At 36.3% G+C, this 22,178-nt stretch overlaps 1 long non-coding RNA gene across 1 annotated transcript; it reads right to left on the bottom strand.

Annotated features, from left to right (window-relative positions):
• Positions 1-13,433: 13,433 nt before the first annotated feature.
• Positions 13,434-21,850, bottom strand: LOC126789368 (uncharacterized). Its single transcript, XR_007671522.1, has 3 exons — positions 21,300-21,850; positions 20,547-20,644; positions 13,434-13,741 (listed from the first exon to the last, which is right to left on the bottom strand). It is a non-coding gene; the product is annotated as an uncharacterized LOC126789368 (long non-coding RNA).
• Between the last annotated feature and the right edge of the window lie 328 nt (positions 21,851-22,178).

Below are 22,178 nucleotides of genomic sequence, written 5' to 3'. Positions count from 1 at the left end.
CATACCTGATAGGCTGATACACATGCATATGCTTATTGCTCCATACACACGATCGAAAAAATACGGTAAAACTTCTTACTTCTTTATTTTATAGCCAATTTGTGGCCTTTGGTGGGTTGACTATTGCTTAAAATCCCACAAAACACGTACAAATACTGTGGCATTTGAATGATTAGAAACATGGTGCTTAATTACTGCTTAACAATAGCCCTATAGCTAATGTCTTAGGTTTAAGTATTAAAAGCTTAGAACTCCGGAGATCGTATATATATCGAATAGATACCTGATAGGCATCACACTAGCATATGCTTATTGCTCCATACACACGATCGAAAAAATACGGTAAGAATATAATGCATCTGCCATTATTGCTAGCTGAAACCTCAAAATCAAAGTTTAGGCGCATGGTCTCTACTCTCAACATTAACTCTGGCCGGTGGTAGTCATCAAAACTGATATCTTTGGCAATAGTATACGGCTGTTGAGTATCTGATCCGGGTTCTATATCAAGTAAACAGACGTACCACCTGGTAGTTAGACGGATTAATTAGAACTTTAAAAAAATTCGGCCATTTTTAAAATTTTAAATTGTCCCTACGTGTGTATGCCCTACATAGGTGTTAACGCTATTAAGTAGAGGAAAACAATTTAAGTGCTCCCGGACAACCACGTGGCAATATCCAGTGGTCCTCCTCACATGTTATATTTTGACACATGGATTTAATACACTAAAATTATAATTTTATATATTTTTATTATTTGTGAAATGACCTTCATGGGTATTAATAATTTTGAACTAGAATTTAGAGTTTAGGGTTTATGGTATAGGGTTTAAGAGTATAGGGTTCATGGTTTAGGGTATATGCTTTTAGAGTTTAGGGTATTAGAGTGTAAGATGTATGGTTTTAGAAAGAAACCAAAAAAAATATTTGATAAAATGCCTTAAATATGAGTTTTTTAATTAAATCATAAATGTCAAATGATTATTAGAATTGAATACCACTGGACACTGCCACATGGTTCTCCGGGAGGATTGAAAAATTCCTCGAAGTAGAGTGAGTCTAATCCGCTTAATTAGTTATTCAGAAAATATTTTAGCGCCACAATATGACATTAAATCTGGCGCAATAATCTTATGTGACATGCCACATCATCATTCACGTCAGTAATTAAAATATTACAAAATTTCATTTGTAAATAAAAGACAATTATATCATTGTAAATAATTTAAATTTTTATCCTTTATTTATTAAAGATGGTTTTAGCAATAATTAAGAGATAATTAATTACCAAAATAAAAGAATCTTACCAAAACGTTTTCATCTAATAATTGATTAATTCAATCTTTGAATTTGCATATCCGCTTAATTAAAAATCTTACCCAATAAATCTCATTTTTCTATCACTAAATATGTCAAGAAAATTTTCAAATTTAATTCATGACTTTTTCAGTTTCTGAAATTTATATACATTTGTGAATTATATTAATGACTATAATTAATTACTACAATTACCATATACTCTATCGAATTATTAATTAGATTACAAAAATATGAAAAAATCTCTAAAAAAATTATGTAGGATACACACGTCTATATTTTAATCAGATGAATTTAATTTTGAAAATATTTTTTGCGCATACACACAAACACACACAGATATATATATATATATATATATATATATATATATATACTTTCGTAAATATTAATATTTGATGCAAAATGAAATAACTGTGTCTTTATTGAATGATATGGGGGCCTATATATAGGCATTACAAAATCAAAATCCCGTAGGATTCGGAGTCTTAATCTATTATAGAGATGCTAATCTATTTCCTAACAGGAAACCTATTAGGCTAAGACACACACAAGGACATAATAGTAATTCTCCCAGAACACTCCCCCTTGTGTCACATGCCTAGGTTGCATGGCGCGCAACGTTGTCTCGGTAAAAACCTTGTCAAGCAAAACAAAAACCTCTTAGGTAAAACAAAAGCTTGATCGAAGGGAAAAAGAGCACAACGTACCAACTACTTAAAGATCTTAACATGTGATGTGATTTAGGCAAAGACTTGGTGAACAAATCCGCAACATTGGATTCTGAACTCACTTGATTGATCTGAACATTCAAGAACTTTTGTTGTTTAACGTTGTAGAAGAACTTGGGCGAAATATGCTTGTTGTTATCTCCCTTGATGAAATCTAACTTTGTCTGCTCTATGCGAGCAACATTGTCTTCATCAATGCACGTAAGTTGATCAGTTGTAGAGACTAATCCACAAGAATCACGAATATGACGAACGAGTGATCGTAGCCAAATACATTCTTTAACTTCTTCATGGACAACGATGATCTCTACGTGATTCGAAGAAGTAGCAACAAGAGTTTGCTTTGTGGATCTCTAAGATATTGCCGTATTCCCAATGGTAAACACATAACCGGTTTGAGAACGAGCCTTGTGAGGGTTAGAGAGGTACCCTATGTCAGCATAACCAACTAACAAGTTGTTTGGAGTCTTTCGATCGGGGGAAGGAGTTGCACGGGACTGGTTGCTGCTCTCGGCACCGTGGTCTGCCGCCACGCTGTGGCTTCCGGCTGCGGCTCTGTCGCGTAAAGTGGTGCTGCCGGGGCTTTCTGCGTTGCCGGTGTGAGGTGGCACGACCATGGTGTTTTCTCTGTTGTAAGGATAGAATAATCCAATGTCAAGGGAACCTTTCTAATTGTAGGCGCGGAGATACGTCTAGCTAATCAGTTCACTACGAAAGATATGTTTGGTCTAGTACATTGAGCAAGATACAATAGTGCCCCAATTTCACTAAGGTATGGAATTTCAGGACCAAGAACTTCTTCATCATGCTCTTTAGGACGAAATGGATCATTCTTGATATCTAGACTTCGGACGACCATGAGAGTAGATAATGGACTGCATAGATCCATATTGAAACGTCGAAGTAGATTCTGCATGTAATTCGACTGGTGGACTAAGATACCGTTGGCCCTATGCATAAGCTCAAGGCCGAGAAAAAATTTCATCCTCCCTAGGTCCTTCATCTCAAATTCCGACTTCAAATAAGACACGGTCTCTTCGATCTCATCAAGAGTACCAATTATATTCATGTCATCAACGTAAACCGTAGCGATGACGAATCCAGAATTTGTCTTTCATCTAAACATGCATGGGCATAGTTAATCATTCTTATAACCTCTCTCTTTTAAGTACTTGTGCAAATTCTTCCGGATTGCTTCAACCCGTACAACGAATGACATAATCTGACTGCATGAGCACTCCGTGGTCTGGAGGCACTTGATGGATGTAAAGGTAGTCTCTCTAGAGATTTCATGTATATCTCTACATCAAGATCCCCGTAGAGATAAGCTATGACCACATCCATAAGCTGCATGTTTAGTCTTTCGGACACTACCAAACAAATGAGGTAGCGGAAAGTAATGATGTTCATAACAGGAGAATAAGTCTTTTCATAGTTAATGCCAGGTCGTTGTGAGAATCTTTGCGCCACGAGTCTTGCTTTATAACGCACGATCTCATTCATCTCATTACGCTTACGAACAAAGACTCATTTATGTCCAACTGGTTTGACATTTCTTGGAATCAATTCGACCTTTCCGAAGACTTCTCTCTTCACCAATGAGTCAAGTTCTGCCTGGATCGCTTCCTTCCACTTTGGCCAATCTGCTTTGCATTCGCATTCAGTTACAGCGCGAGGTTCAACGTCGTCTTCATATATGATCTCATGTGCGATGGAATAAGCGAAAACGTAATCAATGCATGTAGTGGCTCGGTTTCGGACCGACTGCTCACTTGTGAAGTTCACTAAGATTTCAATTGTTCTCTAGCATCAAACAAGATTCCATAGCGTCCCACGGTAACACTTGAGTTGATTCATGGACATAGCTGTAATTAGAGACAATATATGATGGTGATTCATCGTTGATGACGCGTTCTGCCTTGGTCATTTATTTCTTTCTAGGCTTTGAATCCCTAGAGTTTTTCAGTCTCTCCCTTTTCTTTTGAGGAGCCGAGGCCGAAGCTGCTCAATGCTGGACCATCTCGGCATTGGCGCCACAAGGAGCGCCAGCAGCGCCACCGCCGGCTGCCATCCCAGTGTCAGGGACGGTACCAACGTTGCTAGGTCCAGGAGCCTGTCTTCCACGCCCATATGTCGGGACATCCAACCCTGCTGGTACATTTGCAGCGGGTATGTTTGATCCTGTCACTTTAGCAATGTCTACAAAGCCGTCGGGCATCGAATCCGCGAATTTCTGGTGGTCGATAATGTGTTGCACTTCTAACTCACTTTGAGCAGTGCAGGGATCATAATGAGACATAGTGGGGACACACCACGTCAATTCATGACGTTCATTTGGAATGATAACGTTCTCATCTCCCCCTAACTACGGGAAACATGTCTCATCAAAGTGACAATCTCCAAATCTTGCAGTAAAGATATCTCCGGTAGTTGGTTCTAAGTAGCGGACAATCGTTGGGTAATTATACCCAACATAGATACCGAACCGTCTCAGTGGAGGCGTAATAGGCAGATATATGGCGTAACCAAAAATGTGTAATTGTGAAATATTGGGTTCGTAACCAGTTACCATCTGGTACGCACTAAACGCTTGGTTAGCTGCGGGTCTGAAACGATTAAGTGTGTCTGCATGCAACACTCCATATCCCCACGCAGAGACCGACATGTTAGTACCCATAACCATTTCCCGAGCAACAAGCTGAATACGCTTGATGGTAGCCTCTGCTAGACCATTCTGTGAATGAACATGAGGAATGAGATGTTCAATTTCGATCCCAATAGACATGCAGTAATCATCTAAAGTTTTGGAGGTGAATTCTCCAACATTATCCCAACGAATGGATTTGATAGGATAGTCGGGGTGGTGAGCCCGAAGTTTGATGATTTTAGCTAATAACTTAGCAAATGCAACATTTCTTATGGATAGCAAAGCGACGTGTGACCAACACGTCGATGCATCAACCAATACCATAAATTATCTAAAAGGTCCGCATTCTAGTTGAATAGGACCACAAATGTCACCTTGCATACGTTGTAAGAATGGAATGTTCTCGGTTGAAGCCTTAGCCAAAGAAGGACTTCCTTGAAATCTAGCAAGAGAACAAGCTTTGGAAAACGAGCGAGGCAGACTCGGCCACACCGTGTGGTGCATCAGTAGGCACGGCGTCACTGTGTGGAGAACGGGTGAGGTGATCCTCCAATCTCTTATGGGATTTGAAATATGGATGACCATGTGAATTCTTAAGAATTCTAATCACCATATCACGTCCAAGGTGCCCGAGACGGGCATGCCAAAGCATATAAGAGTCTGAATCACAAAAGTTGCATTCAACCGCATATGATCCAAAGATTCGAATGGAAGTAAGATACAAACCATTCCCGAGACTCTTCATTTTCTCTAAGATGCGGTGCTGGCCTGCTTTCTCAGAGGTAACACAAAGACATTCCTCTCCATTCACAACATAAGTATCGAGGTGAAAACTATTGGCACGTATGTCCTTAAAACTTAGCAATGTGTGAGGAGACTTCAGCGCATAAAAAGTGTCAACAACGTTGAGAGTCATACCATTAGGCAACATAAAAGAAGCGTGCCTCTTCCTTGAATGATGGATTTCGAGCCAATCATTGTAGTCATCGAAGAAGTCAAAAACACTAGATCCGTGAACAACTGCATGTACCGTAGAACAGTGTGGGTGATTCTGCAATCAGCTAGACATTCGATTTTACCGCAGGACATCTACAAAATGAAAATTAAGAAAGTCAGCAACAAGGGAACAATTCTATACAATACACCGTAGAATATTGTAAAAAAGGGAATCAGAACAAAGTGCGATCCCATCGAATGTATCACGTGACAATATTACTACATTCTTCAACTAAAGAGTTGGGAAACATGATATTGAAGCAGTGAAATACCAAACAGTAAACTAGGGTGGTAGAAACCATCTAAAAACGGTGGAAAAACACACATAAAGAGTGCCGGTGAGTGAATATAACAGACTTGGAAAAAACCGGAAAACTAATTGGAAAACCATGTCAAAAGAACTCAAAACTGGGAAAAATTTGGACTCGAAAAATGTGGCAGCAAGAACTGCTAGAAATATACCGAAAAAATGATGAGAAACGACAAAAAAAGTCAGAAAACTCGATGGAAACCGGCGGGGAAAAAAAATTCTAGGACTCTAAAAGTTAAGGGTTGTAGGGCACAGTGTGTGATAACGTAATGTATAATGAAATAACTGTGTCTTTATTGAATGATATGAGGGCCTATAATTGTGTCCTAATATATTACAGAGATGCTAATCTATCTCCTAACATGAAACTTATTAGGCTAAGACACACACAAGGGTAGAATAGTAATTCTCATGGATTAAATTTTTATTTATATCTTAGAAGCATTATCGTAATGAAAAAAATGATTGAAAAACCACACAAATTTAATTTTTATAATAATCTAGAGCTGTTTGATTAACAAAGATATGATTGTCTTTTGATTTAAAAGTGACAATTAATAATTATTTTAATTACTGACGTAACAGGGTGACAGTGCATGCAACATAAGATTATGACGCTATTTTGTGGCGCCCTAGTAGTACTCTTTGTTATTTATTTCCCAATTGGAAAATGTTTTAGCGGCATAATATGGCGCCAGATTTGGCGCCGCAATGTCACGTGGTATGTCATGTCATCTTGTCGTGTCAATAATTACAACTAATTACAAAATGTCATTTTTGAATGAAAAGACATTCTTATTCTTGTTAATCCAACGACTCTAAATTATTTTAAAAAAATTGTAGTTCTTTTTACATCATTTATGTTTTCAAAATGCTTTCAAAATGATACATACAAAATATGCTTGAAATATATATATATATATATATATATATATATATATATCTGTGTGTGTGTGTGTGTGTGTTTGTCTACCCTTGTGTGTATCTTAGCCTTATTAGGTTTCCTGTTAGAGATAGATTCTCATCTCTGTAATAGATTGCCGAATCTACGAGACTGTGGTTATGTAATGTCTATATATAGGCCCAATTATCAATCAATAAAGTGTGACGTTATGTTCTTTTACGTTATTATTATTCTCGTTTCCTTCCTTCTCCAACACGTTATCATGTACTTTGTTCTAAAGTGTCTCAGCGACAAGGCCACCAAAACAATTCAACTCTATTCTCGATTTTTTTTCCGGCAACCTCCTTTTCTTAGTATCGACTCAAAGTTCACCGTCAAGTATAAGAGTTAAGTTATAGTGTAGTGGGATTGTGAGTAGGGGATGTCGTACCTAACGAATTGGAAAAACCCTCTCTAGTTAGGAGAACCTAAGGGATGTTAGAAGAATATGCAAATGTACAAGTCACAAATCAAATCTTACAAGTGAACCCAAATTCTTGCTGGATATATGCAAGATGGTGTAGTGATTCAAATTTGTTTTGGGTGTAGAGTTGCTTATAAAAACTAACTGACTATTTAAAATGTAAACTAGGCTATGCTAAACTAGATGTGATGAAATAGATGGAAGTTAGGACTTAAGGTTTCCACCTCTAGCTTCTCTTGTGAACAATAATGCTACTAAATTGAATGATGCCACTCTAACTAGCCAATTTCTCTTCTTGCATTCCTCTCGGGTATGATAAGGGACAATCTCGTTTGTTGGTATCAAGCAACCCCTCTTCGGTGTAGTACTTAACTACTCAAGTCATGCATATGAATCCGGTTAAGTATAAAATGCATTACCCTAAGTGCATAAAGTTTGGGGATGAAGAAATCATGCAAACCAACCATACTTATCTCTAAGTGATTGTAGTTCACAACTCTAACATGCACATATAATATGCTATCATGATTCAAACAACTAAGGTTAATCAAGCCTTAATCATTCATCATGTCATAGCAAACAATCATACATAAATTGATTAAGTTTAAGCATGAATGTTCAACTTTTGAACTAGCATATTAGAGTGCTAATGAAAAGTGCATCAAACAAAATATTTATATCAATGTCATACAAGATTGGCTAGGGCTTTCACCCTAGCCTCAACAAATTAACTACTCACTCATAACCAAATACACAAGCTTTAACATATTTCTGAACATCAAAGTAAAAAGAGAGTATAGAGGTGACTACTGAATCTCAAGTTGAGGATGATGTGGATAACTCATGGAGATCTTGACATGGTGGTGATGGAATCCTTAAATGATGCTAGACTCCTATTATTCCTCCTTGCTTGATGATGGTGTATCAAAAATAGTGAATGATGAAGTGATAAAACTTGGTGTTTTAGAATGAGATAGGTAGATGTAATTGTTCTCTTCCTCCCATTTCTCTTGGCTTTGGTGGTGGAAATGGTGTGTATGGAGATGGTGGTGATGAAAGTTTTTATAAAGGAGAATGATGGTCGAAAATGTAGAGAAAAATGAGATATAATGGTATAGTGAGTGAGTGGGGTGGTTGAATATGGAATAAGTGGGTGATAAATGAGGAAGTGTTTGATCTTGGAAGGAAGTGTGTGTGATCATGGAAGGAAGTGTGGGTGATCATAGAAGGAAGTGAATGATCATGGAAGAAGTGGGTATGACTAGGTAATGATGGACCTAGAGGTGATGATTACATGCAAAAATCAAATCAGATTTTTGCATAATATAGGTGTGGATTTTTGGACAATGGGGAACTATGATTTTGTGAGAAAGAGAGAAAAGTGGTGTAGTTAAATCTCAACTAAAAAGATGAGATCTAATTGTGATAGAACAATGTGTTGCTCCTCCATAAAATTAGACGAAAAATGCATGGCACCACTAAAAGTGGTGGTGCTCCGGCATAATAGTACTGCTAAAAGTGGTGGTGGTTGAAAAATTGCCAGAATTTTACATTATTCTCTTCTTGTCAATATATTCTACAAAACATGGAAATGAATTAGTCTAAATTAAATTAAACACATAGAATAAATAAATTTCATGTTTTAGGGCATTAGAATATATGAGAATTATGATCCAACAATTAACATTGTCGGAAAAATCGAGAAAACCCGATTATAACCAAATTTGCTTATATTGTGCTGATAGTGCACGCTTAATTTTATTTGATGGATCATTCAAATGATCAAACCAATTCTTACAAATGGCCAGTCCACAAATTTCTTTCCCATTGAATGTCAAAAACTATCTAGTAATCATTCATAATTCAGTTCACAAACATATCTGGTAGAAATTATCATGTATTTCCACTATAATGAATATGAATGCTTACTGAGCAGGATTAAATACAATACAGAATGTATAAAGAATAAAAGGTAGGAAATGACCTTTTTACCTTCTTAAATCTTGAGACATGAACTATGCAGAAGAGCTAGTGAGCAATTGATTGAACATAATCCACACTGAACTATTCATGATGGAGTAATTATTATTTTTATAAGGATCAAATTTTCAATCTACGATCATAAATCAGACCCATAGAACTGTAATTGATTTCTTATAAAAAAATTATTATTGCATCATTGATTTTCGACCTTTAATTTACTGACCAACCTATTTGCCTCTTTACCAAATTTGAAGTCTTAAAGTATTTGGGAGAGAACCCAGATGAGGAGAGGATACTGGGGTTGGGCAACGGTATATGAGGAAGAGGAAGAAGGCGACGAAGCAGAGGATGAGGAAGAAGATGCGGCTTATAAGATCATTATGAAAAAAGCTTCGAGTCAAGAGAAAGAGGAAAGAAAAGAGGAAAGGGAGCAAGATGCTTTTACCCGGGTGATCATCATCTTCTGCCATATTCATGATTGTAGTGAGACGAAGAACTGAATGTAGGGTTTCCCAGTGCCTAGATAAAGTAAACAAATAACTAATCGGAGAACCAAAAAGCAACGGAGCTAACAGAGTGGATGTTTTTTACCGTTTAATTGGGTTTACTGTTTTTATTTTTTTACTCTGATGTGATGTATCAGAAAGCAACACGTGGCGTTTTATTAGTGGTTTGGCAGACCACATGTCATTGTCTAATGGTCCTCCGGAGGACCGAAAAATTTCTCATTACTTGAGGTGCAAAGAAACAGTAGCCGACCACAACTTTAATATTATATTTGTGTGTGGCATGCCACATCATCATACCACATAAGGAGTTATTTTTTTTTTATGAAAGAGGAAAATGAATGAAACGATTAAGGAGTTACTAACTCCAACCTCTACATTGTGGGAAGCGGAAGAAGTTCGCAATTCTAAGTGAAGATTTATGTTACGTCTTGTGACGTAGCGTGCTAATATATAACACATGTAATCTTTCATTTTCGTTGATTATATTAAGAATACATAATTACACACTTGAATAAGTTTTAATTATACTCATGAGTTTAGATTCAAAGCATTACTCATCCACTTGAAGTAGGTGGCCAAAGTGCACAAAATTATCATTCATAAATTAGCACCAAGAGAATAGGTGAGATAGAAATTGATTCTCCCTCTTGGATTTAGATGAAACTACTTACTATTTATGAACAAAATTGGAGGTATATCCTATTACATCATTTACATGTGAATACTAACAGTTCTAGAGTGATAAAAACACCCAAGCATGCTAATGATGAAAACTTTCTGAGCCAAACGTTGTTTTTTTGGTCATTCTGCTGGGATTGCACAGAGCAAGCGACTCCCTCCCTAAGGTGGAAAATGACGAGCCATTTTCTACCAGTCATTCTTGAGTTGGATCACTTCACCTCACCTCACAAAACCCACTTTACACATAGTTTCACCTTCTACACCTCTAAAACCCTAAATGTCAATTGCCACTAAGCACTCCTGCCTCCCTCTCTCTATCCAAATGTTCCACCAAATGCCTATTGCATTCACAATCAGTTGTCATGCGTATACTTTTAAAGACTCTTATCCATCGATATTTATAAGACCTTAGTTTTGTACCACTTCTTGTTCCACCAATTTGAACACCACTTCGTGTTCGATTAGAAGAGTTTTCAATAATCTTACAAAGTTGTTTAATAGATGGTCCGTTCGAATAATTGTCAAATATCCTGATCGACCAAAGGGTTAGCTGTCAATTATTGTAGTTTACTCCAATTCTCACAAAGACCACATGATTAAAGACCGATTACCCCATTAATTGTTGAGACATATAAGCAAATTGAGATTACGATAGGCTAATCATGTACATTGTCTTGATGTATGATTGAGCTGTAAAGTCTAGCAATTCATACTGAGATGGTGTACAATTATGATAGAGGTCAATTGTTGGACCAGGTTTGGTTCACATATCAATTCATCTTCATATTTTCACTCGGAGTTTCTTCAAAATTAGGCAAAGACATTCAAGTTTATTAAATTGGAATGGGAAATGCTGAAACTACTTTGGATACTGATCAATATTCCTGCATTTATAAAAGTAGACACTTGCAAAATGAGATCTCGAAAGGAAAAAGTGATCATTGAACCATATTCCCTTTTCTAGACATTAGCAACACAAATCTCTAATCCTTTTTCTTCTCCTAGAGATGCTCCGTCTCTTTCTTATGTAGTCATATACTCTCATTCAGTCTCATTAGCCTTTCTACCATATCTTTTGAGGGGTTGCCTCCCAAAAATTCTCCAAGATCAAATATCAACCATTTTTAATCCTACACGTTCTAAAGCACGTTAATATCAGTTCACCAGTTTGTTTCTCAAGAAATGTAAAATATGTTTCGTGAAATATCTCTCAATTAAGGAATAGATTTACGAACGAACTAACCCTTCACCTTTTTCTAATCATTATCAAATTTATAAGTAACTTCATATATATATATATGGTCATTCCACTTATGGATTTTTTTTAAATCTTTTAAAGGGGTAATTCATCAACCAAGACTACATTTCTACATTTTTACCGTTCACCTTTTAGGGTCTAATGCGTAGATCACCTATATAAAATTTCAACTAAAATGATTATCGTTAAGGTATCAGAGTTGACAGAAGCAATGAATGCTCTAAATCTATCAAATCTGAACCGTTCATGCTTATAAGGTTAAAATTTCTGTTTTGAACGCCTTAAACACCTCCTTTTGTCGAAAAGTATATGAATCGCTTGTCTTTTGTGCAATAACATGTGAGAAATGTATTGTACGTGGTTTTAATTTGAGTTTATGTTAAAACGTTTTTCTATCTTCGGATCTGTCTTCGGACGTGTTGGCATGTCGGAACCTAGCCTTAGCCGTGCGACAGTTACGATTCAGTTAGAGCTCTAGTCTGTCTGCCGGTGTACTGCATGAGGGTAACATATGAGTTACCAGGTTTGAGTACCCATATTTTTGGGATATTGGGTAACAAATGGGTTGCCCAATGCCTTGCGGTGTACTGCATGAGGGGTAACAGATGAGTACCTGGGTTTCATGAGTACCCGTATTGTAAATGTAATTGAGTAAACAGATGGGTTGCCCGATTTCTCATGAGCACTTCTATTTTCAGATATTATTAAACAACCAGATGGGTCGTTCTGTGACTCATGAGTATATTTATAATTGAATGTTTTCAGTATTTACTCTTGTATTACTATGCATGGTATATTGTTGTTTTACTCATACGAGCTGTAAAGCTTACCGGGTTTGTGTTTGCAATCCCGGTGGACCTATTCGATGGTGTAGGAGATAGTTCCGCATGTGTGGATTAGCAGAATTGACAGACTACTCTGAGGACTTCAAAGTTTCTTTATTTTATTTTGTGGTGAGTATTGAGAGGATTTTACATTTCCATTTGATATAATGCTTGAATTATAAATTGGTTTTGTAATAATCAATTCGACTGAGATGTTTTATAAACTCTAAAATGATACGTTGTGATGATAAGATGATTTCGATTTATTGAGATTGTTTTAGAGTTTTTCACGGCTTCGATTTTGAGTTTAACACTTGAAATTCGGGGTCGTGACAGAAACGTTATATTTAAGAAAGTCCTACTTGAACCGAAACGCTTACTACGTAACTTTCCTAAGAAAAAGAAGAGATTAAGTAAATAAAAAGAAATAATGCAAGACAGAAATAAAGAAACACCTAAAAAGGAGAAGAAAGAAAGAATTTATAAAAGTAGATTGCACCAACCAATAACAAAAATAACTGAAAGAAAAAGAGAGAAAGAAAAAGGAAGAGATAAATGATGGATTAAGTAAATAAAAAGAGACAATGTAAGAGAAATAATGAGACACCTAAAAAAGAGAAAAAAGATGAATTTATTAAAAGAGATTGCACCCACCAATGACAAAATATAAACGAAAGAAATTGATGAGAAAAAGTCAAAACTATAATATCAAGGAGCCAAAACTCTTCTATAAATAGCACATCATTTACAAAGAAAAATAATCACTTCTCCTTAGCATACAAGAGCTAAAACTCAACCAAAACACCACCATAAACTTTGTTAACAAATCAGCCAAGTCATCCACTCCAAAATTGTCACGACCCCAAATTTCGAATGATAAAAATTCGAATTTGAAGTCATGAAAACTCAAAAACAATCTCAAATATATTGAAATCATCTTATCATAACAATGTATCGAAACTGAGTCCACATCATGACTCAGTCAACTCGAATAATACACAACCAATGGAAATGTAAAATTCACTCAATCCTCACCACAAACAACAGAAAGAAATCTTCGACAATCTTCAGCGAAAGCCTTCTAATTCTGCTAATCCACACCTGTAGAACTATTCCCTACACCATCAAATAAGTGCACCGGGATTGTAAACACAAACTCAATAAGTTTTGCAGCTCGTATGAGTAAATCAATAATACAACTCGCATATAAACACAAAAGAAAGTACTGAAAACATTTAATTATAAATGTACTCATGAGTCATTGGACGGCCCATCTGGTTGTCCAATAATATCTAAAAATATGCGTGCTCATGAGAAATCGGGCAACCCCTCTGCTTACCCAAATACATTTATAATACGGGTACTCATGAGCGCTGGTATACCTCTATTAACCCTCATGTTAGTACGCCGCTTGACATTGGGCAACCTCTCGCTACCCAATATCCAAAAGAAAAATACTGAAAACATTTAATTATAAATGTACTCATGAGTCATTGGACGACCCATCTGGTTGTCCAATAATATCTGAAAATATAAGTGCTCATGAGAAATCGGGCAACCCCTCTGTTTAGCCAAATACATTTATATTATGGGTACTCATGAGCGCTTGTACACCTCTGTTAACCCTCATGTTAGTACGTCGCCCGACATTGGGCAACCTCTCGCTACCCAATGTCCAAAATATGAGTACTCATAAGCGCTGGTACACCTTTGTTACCCCACATGTTAGTACTCCGGCAAACAGACTAGAGCTCTAACTGAATCGTAACTATCGCCCGACCAATGCTAAGTTCTGACATACCAACACGTCTGAAGGCAGGTCCACAAACCATAAAAACGTTTTAACATAACTAAGTTAAAACCACGTACAAACAATTATCACATGAATTTTGTACAAATCAATCGACATGCTCAAAACAAATAGATATCAATACTAAAATGAACTGATCTGCAAACGGAAATTACGACAGTATATTATATAACAAACCATATATATGCACCTATTTACTATTTTTACACATACACAATCCACTATATCATATACATATCCTAGTTCATTTACTAATTTAACAAGAACTGAAAAGCCCCAATTTAAAAACCTAGAATTTCTTTTCTTCGATTCTCCTAGCACACAATGATTGGGGTTAAATCTTTTGGAGGGTTTGTAGTATGGAAGGAGACTTTCAAAATGTGACAAGAATAGTATTGATTGGTTGTCGGAGGAGGGAGATCCGACGAGTTGAAGTTCGGCGAAATATGCTTTTTCGGGAGAACTTCCGGGCTTCACCGCTCCTAAACGGCGACGAGATGGCGGGTGGCGCTACCACCAATCGACAGGGGATGTAGCAACCTTTCAAACGTGACCAGTTCTTATAATTATTGAAGTTTGTATTTCTATTGTTGTGTTCTACTTTTCTTTTACTTGCTGTTAGATAATTTTCAGATATGTGCATACGAATTTAGTGCTTGAATGCAATTCTTAAGATTGTATTTGAGTGCTATCTTCATCATCCATATTGATACAAATCGAATCTTGGCATAAGTAGATTCGGTTTGTGTTAATTAAAATGAGAAATTATGGAAATTTACATGTACCCCATGGTGAGTGACGCCACCGTGAAGCATGTTTTAAAGAAAGATTTAGTGCTTAAATGTAATCTTGTTTGATTTATACCCTAAGTATTGGTAAACTTGATTGCATGCAATTTAGGTGAGGCCCTAAGTTAACCTAAACGTCAATAGAAATCTTTAATGATTAAATGTTCCCCTAAAGCTCTAATTGTATTGGTGTCTAAAAGTATGTAATCAGATGAATTAGAATGCATGATAGAACCAAACTTGTAACTATGTGGTGCATTGGTGAATTTGGTTTAGTTTGGTAAAGAGAAGTCAATCATGTAAATAGTAATTTATGTTTTATTTTAGTAGTTAATAATCAAACTCAAATCCTATATTATTTGTTAATACTAAAAGTTTAGAGACAATTTCAATTCCCCGGACTGAACGATTTCTGTTTATTCTATACTAACGATGTCATTTTATAGGGTTAATCGTGTGACGTTCGCACGTCCCATCAATTTTGGCGCCGTTGCCGAGAAGTTGAAAAAATCTCAATTCTTTAAAGTGTTAATTTTGTACTATATTGTGATTTGTGTAATTGTATATTTATATAAATAGATTCCGGTGAACAGTATGGTGAATAGTAAATCGGTAAAAATTGTGAACAGTGACGGTTTGTTAAACAAAATGTTACTTTTGTTTTGTTCTTTTTGTAAAGATGTAAAAAATACTTGTAAAGTGTAAAAAAATTTACTTTTTGTTTTATTCTTTGTTTTGTGTTGTTTGTTACGTTTTGTAGTAGTATGTGTATATGATTAGATGTTACACTTAGTTAAATTTTTAGGAAATTAAATATTTATTTATTCTTAATTTATTTTAAGTTTTAAAGGAAACGGAATAGGTAAATTCCATTTTGTTAATATTAACATTAACCCTCCATTTGTACCTTGCTAAGGTCGCTTGGGGTTGAGGGCGGCTTTAATTAACACTTTATGAGCAGTCTAATACACATATTTATTCCGAGTTAGGTAAGCGGCATGTTATTTTCAATACCCTGGTTTAAGGTTTACAAAATTGGATTCAGAGGCCCATAGACTGACATACATCTTAGTGATGGAGTCGATAGTGGAAATATCCTTTCGAGGGTGTAGCCTCCGTGGTGTCCAACAAATGGAAATATCCGTGCGACTATCTATGAATCTAGCTATCCAGCCTTCTGAAACAAAGGAATTAGTTTGTGTCTAGACGACATACTTAGGCCGCACATCCACCTTGCAAATGAAAATCATACCCTAAAGCAGAAGGTATATCAGATAAAAGCAAGAACCTACCTGCAACTGTCTCAGTCTTTTGCACAGTTAGCTCATCTGCTCCATGTACCTTGATTTTAGGATTGTGTGAATTAGGCATAGTGTTAGTCCAACATTTCTGTAAAAACAAAAAGAAGAAAGAAAAAACAAAGAAAGAGAAATGACGAAAAAGTCTTTATTTACTCATACTTGTATTTCATACTATGTAAAATTGCTAACACTTAGTCTTTTCAGGCACATGAATGTCCAAGTTTAGTGGTGCATCTCTCAAACTTAGTGAACGCCTGAGTAGAATTCAACTACAAGGAGAGGGAGATAACGTTTCCATCAACTCAGATTGTTCATTTCACGAAGGAAGAAACTTTGGATCAATTTCACAATTTCCAGGTTCATCAAGTTGTAGTGGGCTTAATCCATTGTTCTTTGAGGATCCAGAGTTAGAATTGTTGACAAGTCCGTGTCCTTTGAGCCGACTGAATTTGGATTTACCTGATCTAGTGCCCACAGTCAAAACCGAACAGAAGAAAACCCAGTTCCAAAACCAGAAATAACATCGATCAGAGAGCAGAATGACCAAGTAGAAGGAGCAGTTGGGGGAACATCATCCTCGAACATAGCGTACCATGTTCTAGGGAGAGCAAGACGAGTGATTTTGAGTTGAAAAGTAGGTTCCTACATCATTTGACTAAGTTCCATGGACTCTCAGGAGATAACCCCATTGTTTCAGTTCAATTGTGAGACCATGTGCCCCAGAGGAGCTGATATTCAGATAGTGAAGATGAGGGCTTTTCCATATTCATTAGAGGATCAAGCTCAAAAGTGGTTGTTTGAGGTACCTGTTCGTCGTATTACTTCATGGACAACAATGGTGAATGAGTTTTTGTTGAAGTATTTTCCCTCATCAAGGGTGACACACATCCGGAAGCAGATAACAAGAATCAAGCAATGGCCAGATGAGTCATTCTACAATTACTATGTGAGGTTCAAATCTCTTGTAGCATCATGCCCAGTCCATGGGATTAGAGAATGTCTCTTGCTTCAGTATTTCTATGAAGGATTGCTACAAATGGAGAGAGAGTTTCTAGATCAGAAGCTGGTGGATCATTTCTAGACAAGAGTAATGTGGTAGCAAAAGATCTATTAGAGAACAAAGCCATGAACAATCAACAATTTGGAACATCTGTTAGTTCCACAAGAAAATGGCAAGGACATTGCGGAGTTGAAGATGCATATGGGCCAAGTAGTTGATTTCATGGGTCGTTTCTCTGAAAAAAGAAAGCTACCAAGTAGAGTTACCTAACCTAAGGAACGAGCAAGCCCAAGCCATCATAATAAAGAGTGGGCTCGAGCTAGTAGATCAACCTAAAGTTCTAAAAAAGGCCCAAACGGGCCACATTGCTGATGATGATAAAGATATTGTGATCAATAAGGATTTGGAGAAATATCCAACGACCTTCAAGACGGAGAGCGTGCCATTCTAAGAGGCACAAAGAGGTACAAGTTCTAACTCAAGTGATTTAGTTAAGACTAATCATATTTTGTGTGTACCTTTTCCTTCTAGGTTTGCTAAGAGCAAGAAAGACAAATCTAATGAGGAAATGTTGGAAGTTTTTAGGAAGGTGCAAGTTAACCTTCCATTGTTGGAGTGCATCAAGGAAATCCCAAAGTATGCCAAATTCTTAAAAGAACTTTGCACTTCACGTAGACAAACTAGGGAGGGGTAGTAATGATGAATAATCAAACTAGTTATCACATCCACTGTAAACTTGCGATATCTTCTCATGCTAAACTTCGAGCATGTCTAGCTTCCATGAAATAATACCGAGGTGATGCTCAAACCTCGTAAAATTTCGTACCAAGGCCTAGAAATTAACATGTTTGGATAAATTGTTTTCCCATAGCCATACCCAAAAATGGGTGGAAGATCTTTGTCAATATAGAATTTGACTTGTGATCTTTTCATCGTTAAGAGATTTTTAGATCTCATAGCTCCTATAAATTTTTAGAAATTTAAAAGAGTACACCACAATAAAAAGATAACACTTGGTTGCGTTAGTGGAATTTTGATAAATCCTCAACAGTAGTATACTCAAGCCCTCGAAGAAAACTATTTCAAATGAATAGGCTTGGTGAGTTGAACACATAATTAATGCCAATAAATTTCCACTATTTCAAATAGTCAAGTCCTAAATAAAGCCAAGAGATAAAAGAGGACTTGATAACAAAGCACTATTATTAGCTCTCAACGATTTTAAATTATAACAAAGTAACAACCAAGAATCAAAGGTTCTTTCAATAGCGACACTTGAATGCAATAACAAGAAATATATCGCCTAATTTCATTCTTATAGGAATACAATCCTACAAATGTTCAAATAACATTTAGTCGTTGATATATTAGAAATGTGAATTGACAATCTCCTAATAAAATTGTTACTTAAATACAATAAATTATTTCAACGACTAAGTCTTATCAAATAAAGAAGTGGGATAATCCATTCCTTATTCCTTAAAGGAACAAATAATTAGATAATCAAGTCTCATTTAGTTGTTGATCTGATAAGGACACAATTTGACAATTTCGAATGAAATTGTCATTTAAGAATGTGAATTTATCAACAACTAATAGTCAAGGAATTTAAGAAATGATACTTTTGGGTTGCCGCAAAAGCTTAAAATTGGAAGTCTAACCTTAGAGTAGACTTGGAGATTTTCTTTTCTAAAACTTCCGAGAGATGTATCTTTAAGAAACTCATAGAAGATTCAAAATGCAGAAACTTGAGATACTAAAATAGTTCTCAAGCCAAATAGCATAATTCAAGAAGACTCGCTCGCATAATTTAAAACGATACTTGGCTAGTTAGCTCGATTTTAAGGATAAATATACAAACAATGGAACTCATACTTGAAAATTAAGTGTCATAACAATAATGTTCAACTCAAATTCATAGAGTGAAACACTGAAATGCCTTAAAAGAAAAAGCACAAGATTGAATGTAAGAACTAAATACATTCCAAAGAGACAAGTGGAAAACTTAACATGAGCCAACAAAAAGATGTTTGGTATCCGAGGTTTAAAAGCAAGTTGAAAACAGAGTTCGAAGAAAGTTCAGCTCTGATACCAAGTTTATACTGTCACCTCCCGGAAGGGAAAATGACGGTATTAGAGTTCAAAATTTTGGATTAACAAGCGAACAAATGAACAGAGTCTGTTTGAACACTCGCTAGCTTGGAAACTTGTACAAACTTTTCGCAAACAACATAACAAATCAAGTTTACAAAACACAACTTGATTATAAAATAGAAATACAAATCACAAATAGACTTTGGAAATAATTATACGAGCTTTACAATATTTTGAAACAACGGAAGGTGATCAAATAGTCACCGACGTAAAAACAAATACAACTATGACAACCCAAAATATACAACAAAGGTGACATGGTTTATAATACAACCTCGAAACTTATATTTCAATAAGAACAAGATACAAGAGCGAGCTAATAGAATAAAAATGATTTCAAACGGCCCAAATGATGTGTACTCCTAAACTTTAATTTCCTAAACTCTTGTTGGCTCCTAATATGAACATAAACTATAGTAGGCTAAGTTTATGAAAACTTAAATAGTTTTAGATGTGAGTTCGAGCTATAAACCTTTTTATTACAAAAAGGATAAGTTATCTTTTAGGAAAATCAATGCAAACATGTATGATGACCACCAATAATATCCAGTCAGTGGTGACCAATCCTAACGACTTGTAGCAAAACTATAAAGTGAGGCCAACTGCCTCTGTTGTAACAACAAATGAGTGAGAGTGTCTATTTCCTGGAATGCCCTCAATAATACTGAATAGGTTGGATCCAAATCTTAAAACAGGGCATTACCCCTATTTATGCCATCATTCTCAAGTCTACTCACTCACAAAGTATTCGTCTATCCTCGAGTTTAAGCATTTCTAAAACATGCATTTCATTTAACATTTTAATAAATCAACCGAGGCATCGACAATGAATTTAAGGGCACGAAATACACACAGGGGGTTAGCTCACCCTAACTGGATTGAAGTGCAGAATCCTTGCTGCTATTCTAGTTCTGAAATAATGATGTTGCTGCTGCTCCAGCTTTGTATGATTTCGTTACATCAACTCTGAATCCATTTATCAAATAGTCAACACGAGTTTTTGAGTATCTTAAATTGACTCAATTTCAGTATTCCTAGTTTGACCCGGAAAGTCAAATTGACAATGTTGAGCAATTGTCGACTAAATCTCGGAAAACCCGAAAATAGTCTAACTTCAAATGTCGAGCGATAAAAAGCATACTTTAATGATATTAAAGTTACTCAGAATCGTATCGACGACTTTACTATTTACAGACACATTTCTAATAAAATGTAATTCTCGATTCTCGAACCGGGCGAGAATCGAAAATAACTTAAGTCGTAACTAGACGTTACGTGAATCGTCGCCATTGTAGAATAAATCAGGTTTTCACTAAGTTACCGTAGGTAAAAGTGAAACTGTAAAATCACTTGGTAAATAGTAAAATTCAAATGGTCTAACAATAACTTCTTGTTAAGGGAAAATTAGTAATTTCACCTCACGGTAAAACATTAAAAAGGTAACTGTAAAAGGGTAAAAATCAAGGGATTTACCCCTTACTCTTCCGATAAGTCTCCGATCAAAATTATGTCTCTACTCCTAAGTCCAACCAAAATAGACATACAACAACACAAGGAGCATCACAACGACAACAACAACGCAAAACAATAAAAATCAAAGGTTGAATGGGTTGATCTCTACCTCTGTGACTTAAACGCAGAAACCGCACAAGTTACTTCTCTTCATCTTATTAATCTCTGCTTCCAATTGCTTTATCAAAACTCCCAAACGTCTCCATAGCTTGTTGCACTGTCTGACCCCATGGTGAGGCTCGGCAGAGAGAAGAAAAAAAAAAGACGATCAAGGCTAGAACACAAGAAATCAAAGGCTGGGTAATCTCATAATCGAAGAGTGAGAAGTAAATTAACAAAAGAAGGTTAGAGAGCTCGCCGGAGCAATTGATTCTTGCCGAATACAAAGATGGCGATAGTGGCACGGCGATGACAAAAACCCAGAAAAATATGAATTTGATTTTGGCTTCAAATCGATGAAATCAAACATAGAGATGGATTGGGAAATACGATTAGAGGCTAGACTTACCAATAGATGATATAAGAGCTCACCGCAGCTCATGAACCCGCCGGAATCCCAAGATTGCTCCACTGTTTCGTTTTTGATTTGGGGGAAAATACGGCATCAATCACACATGTAAGGCATGGATCTTGTAGTGGAAGAGAAAGGGAAGAATTTGATGGTGGTGCGCCAGTCCGGTTCGGCTGGACGGCAGCGACGTTAGGAGAACCAGGCCGTGGTCGGTCTCGGTGAAGATTGAAGAAACAGAGAAGAAAAGAAGAGGATTTCGCGAAATGAAGGAAGAAGAAGAAAGAGACAGAGAAGAAGGCAGAAGAAAATGGGCTCGGGCCTTTGGCTCGGGTCAAGGTTTTAGAATGGGTTTGGGTCAACAAATGGTCTGAGCTGGGCTTCTCAAGCCCATAAACAAACAAAACCCAAATTTGTAAAATTATTTCAGAAAACATTTAAAACCAAACTAAACTTTAGAAAATCGTAAAACCAAAACTG

Source organism: Argentina anserina, chromosome 1 (genome assembly GCF_933775445.1).
Source record: "Argentina anserina chromosome 1, drPotAnse1.1, whole genome shotgun sequence".
In the NCBI taxonomy this organism is placed as follows: Eukaryota; Viridiplantae; Streptophyta; class Magnoliopsida; order Rosales; family Rosaceae; genus Argentina; species Argentina anserina.
Note: the sequence above shows the minus strand (reverse complement) of the source record. Positions and strands in the feature narration are given on the sequence as shown.